Source organism: Danaus plexippus, assembly GCF_018135715.1.
Source record: "Danaus plexippus chromosome 3 unlocalized genomic scaffold, MEX_DaPlex mxdp_25, whole genome shotgun sequence".
Classification (NCBI taxonomy): Eukaryota; Metazoa; Arthropoda; class Insecta; order Lepidoptera; family Nymphalidae; genus Danaus; species Danaus plexippus.
Window position 1 is genome coordinate 323,774 of NW_026869844.1, and position 5,007 is coordinate 328,780.

Consider the following 5,007-nt stretch of genomic DNA (forward strand, 5'->3'; position numbering starts at 1 on the left):
TTGCAACTTTTAAAAATTGGCATTCCTAAAGCGTTTATTGGAAAGCTATTTACATAAATACGGTACTAAGTCGTATCAAAATAAATTACTTCGTTTTCAAGCCTACATCAGTATCTGTAAATTACTTTTTAAATCATTTAAATCGGGCGTACCATTTGAAAGTTATCATAATATAAGTTTAATAATTCTCAAAATTAAATAAATTATTTTATATTTTATGTAAAGAGCCCGTGCGAAGCGGGGGCTGGTAGCTAGTTTATATATATCCGTAAACGTTACATTTGTACACATACTCTTCAGTACAAACATTAGCCCACGTATATTAAGGAACACTTGCTTTCTTTTGGCTTCACTATAATTAAATTAGATAAATTACGTACGTACAATATGACTCATCTGTATTCGACCACGAAGGACGAACACGAATAGGAGTATTGCATACGAAGTAGAATTTTTTCATGCAATTTAGACTTCCCTATGTTCTATGCGATATTTAGTGTTATTAATATTTTGACGAATAGTAAACATTTAAATACCACTGCATGTTTAGATTTCTACTCTTGGTTATTTTTTTTTATAAATCAAAGCTTCAGTTTAAGAAGTCTATATAATTTTCGGTGGAATATAAACCAACTGATACATTTATTAATAATTTGCGAAAGTTTTTAAATTTTACTGACCGACTATTTATATGACTATTAATTGGCCTATGCTCTAATATTCTAACATATCGTCAAAATAACGAAGATATTAGGTGAAAGCAGATTTTTTTAAAGCTGAAGGTGGCAAACGAGCGGAAGGCCCACCTGATGGGGGTAGTTACCGTCGCCCATCGACATCCGCAACATAGAATTATTGAAGGAACAATTTTTCATATATTTTTTATTAACTAATATAGAAAAATTCCACTGAAGAGCTAACTTAATTTTAAAAGTTGGAAAATATCACAGTTATTTTATTTATTCAAGATTACATGATCTCGTTTACTTGGAATTTCTTTTATAAATGAGTTTCGCGTATTATTGACACTTAAAACATTTTTAACTGAAGTCTGAACTAATCGAAAACGCTTTAAAGAAACAGAGTTAATAAAGAATATTATAGGTACGAAAAAAAAATGTATTTACTATCGTTTAAGTGTTTATAAGTTGTAGTTTCTAAACTGCTAATGAAAAAAGTTAAAGGATGGAAAAATAATAAGGAATTTAAACGTTTTGGTGCTTTCTGGTGTGTTACGACAATTTCCCTGAGATATCTGACTTTCAATGAAAATGCGTCATTTTCTTTTGTTCAACAACATCTTAAAAAACAAGATTTGCACAGAAGACCGCGATGGTTATCAGAAACGAAAATGAATTCTCTACAACATCCGGGAAAATTGGAAGGATGACTAATTGAGATGTCAAGTAAAATGGCTAACTTATATATAAAAATGTAAAAAAATTAAAATTATTATTAAGATAGCTGTTACTTAAATAATTTGAATGATAAAAACATACCGCGTTAAACAGAAGAATTTCATTACTGTATCTTCTCTCACATATTTTTAATAAACAAATCACATACACGTCACAGAGCAAACCAGTAAAACGGACGAAAGGACCGAAAAAATCGTAAGAATAATGGAAATTATCAAAAATATTCCATGATAATGAACATACGCTTTCATTAAACGATTATATGAAAAACTGACATTCAACACTATTATTTTTAGATTAAAACAATTATAGATTCCAGATAATGTTTATCGGGTATGATATGATGTCACCTTATTGTATGGATATTTGGAAATTGCAATGATTAGAAATTATAATGAACATTATCGAATTTGTCAAATAAGAATGACTGCTGTTTTATTTAAAGCATAATCTAAAGAAGCTTTAAAACATTGGTTGTTAAGCGTTTATTGTAACAGGATTTTCGTTAGTGTGGCACATTAATATATTATAATTAATGTAACACACGTGCTGTATACTTTAAATTTACATAAACAAATCGGAATCCAAATCTCCCGAATTAGTTTCATGACGTAAACGCATTGGATGCATATCTGCCGAGGATTCTGCATCTCCTGTTATGCATATTGAGCGGATGTTCTGCGGAACGTCATCTCGAGAGGTGTCAGGTGGCGCCGCTGGCAATCATTCAATTGCCTGACCTCTATCGCACTGGTGCAGGCTTCAATTAAAGGATATAAGTCTTAATAGGATACGCATTAAACCCAGCATTTGAGAGTTCATCTCGCAAATGCATTGCGGAGAATTCAAGGACTTCACTGACTGCCCAAAGAAGGTTGTTCCGTTTTCGAAGCGTATTCTTGTTTGAAGTGGTGTTCATTTTGTAACAAAAATTTTTAAGGCTTATATACAAAATAAATAAGGACATACTAAATAAGTGTCACCTCGAACTGGTTACTGAGTTTCCATTACTTTAGCATGTAAGTATTTCGTTACAATGTTTGTTCTTTGTTTTGACTTCTAATGTGCACGAAGGGAGAATAAAAGATCCAAGTCGTCAATGTAGATTTTAAGGATCGTGGAAGCGGTTTCCGACAAGCGACTGTTTTCATGTTGGTTAATAAACAATTCTGGTTCAGTAAAAACTTATTGGAGAATCGAAAAAAGGTATCACAATATGATAGGACTAAGTGGGGCAAACCAAGAAAAAATAATTACCACAACAAGTCAATAAGGGAAGATTTTGTAATCGTACTGTTATTGATAAAGATAGTGGACACTGAAAGATATTCAAAGTAGCTTATATATATCCTTGTGTTTGAACGAAAAAAAAAACTGCTGAGTGATGTAGAACAGCTGATCATCATTAAAACTTCCCAAGGTATTCTAAGGTTCCCAAGGTTCAAATGATTATTGAATATATATACAAATGCCAATAATTACGACTGCTTGCTAAAAAAAAAAGTAAAATGAAGAAGCTGCGACTAAAATGCCTTTGACACCCACTGGGACTTGCGGCCGCTTGGAAATGGCGAAAACTCGTTATATGATTATCGTTAACAATTTTACTCTTTATTTTTTGTGTATAAAACATTAATGTCATATCAATCCTAATAATAGGGATTTATGAAGACTTTGATCGATAAGATTACTTCTTAACACGTTAAACCTAAATAAAAAATATTTGCCGTCGCAATAGTAATTGTGATTCTGGAAAAATAAAGCATTATGTTCAAATGTTTTAAATTGCTGTAAAATGCGTATTAACATGGAGCTATCTTATCAATGTACGACGCTAACAAACACCTTGAGATGATGTGACACAGAGAACGGGGGCTCGTTGCTTATCGGTGATATACAGGTTGATCAAAAGAAATATTCAAGAAGAGATCTTCACTCAAAGTTATCAATCTATAGTTATTACAATTCGGCTAAGCCAATCGACCTAACTTCTCAAATGGGCCTGCAAATTACAGTATAGAAAACTTCAATATGTAAAACAGGGTTATAATCAATGTTTCGTACAATCAACCTGTATAATTCAATTAGCTACTTGATTTATAAACAAAATCCAATATTTAGAGATCAATCAAGATAAGAGATTCCTTTGCAAAAATAACAATAACCTAGTGAAAATATTTTTTTTAAAGCACAGTCACTGATACTGACTGATATTTTATTTTTGTCTCAAATTATATTCAAATCTTACTTTAAAAGGTTATTCCAAAAGCAATTTTTTTTTACACGACGGTCCCATATAAAGATATCACGTGTGTAGATGATTAAATCGTTGAATTGATTATTCTGGTACATTTATTTTTTCATTAATATAACAATTTTAACATATTAAACCTATACATTGTCAAATTTTACATGTTACATTTGTTTTTAGTTCGTTCCTTGAGGAAACCACAGCGTATTTTTATCAATATTGTCATGTAAAATTATATAAAACATTAAATCATAACAGAAATATGTGATTATCGACACGTAGCAACACTGTCGATTCAATATTAAGAAATGTATTATAATTTTTTAAACGATTCATTCAGTTCTCGGTAATACCATAATATTTATACTATTCTATACGATCAAACAATCTATAAAAGGTTGCATAATTATATTGTGTGTTTTTTATCAGAATGACGCAGTTTATGTTAAATCATCAGCAAATAAACTGAGAAAGAAATTTAATCGATAATATATATACATATACACGTTGTATAGTATAATGATAAATAAATTTCCTCTATTTCAATTTCCTTTAACACTTACGATATAAATAAGGAATATTGTACGAGTGTGTTTTTTTAGTTAATTGTGATTTTTTTCTGAACTGTTTCTATAAAATTTTCTATTTATAGTTTTTTTTTATAACTCAATAAAAAAGCTCGGACCAAAAACTAGGGATTACTTTTAAGACCATTTTAACTTGCAACTTTTCAGCCGGAATATTCCTTTGAAGTGATTAAATTAGCTTATGCAGCTTCAGCAGCTGCAGCTTAACTCAAAGAGCTTGAATCATAATAACGTATTACGGAGCTTGTCAGCTGAAGTTAATTCTCAGTAAAACTTCGAATAACACGAATCCATCAAGCATATTAAGATAGCCGTAACGATTATGTCAAAGATATTTCATCTCGAGGCTTTATCAGTAACGATAGGATCATAGCTAATAGGAAAAAAAAACAAGTGACTCACGCATATGTTTACAGCCAAGAGTCGCTAGGAACAATGAAATGTTAAACGGACTCTTAAACAAATGTATGCAACATTAATATGTAAATATGATGATATTTATATACTAATAAAATATCTTAGCGTACCGCATGTACAATGCTGTATGAAAGCGATCTGTCTCGGTGGGTGTAGATCGTGTTGGTGGCGAGGTACGGCGATCGTGACTCCCTTGTTACTGGACCATTGTCGTTCGACCTCGACAATGGATGTCACGACGTCTTTATCCCATGACTAAACATCACCCTTTGGAGACATTTTAAAAATGGTCACTCATTGTGCAATATAAGTTAACGTATGGATGTATAACGTG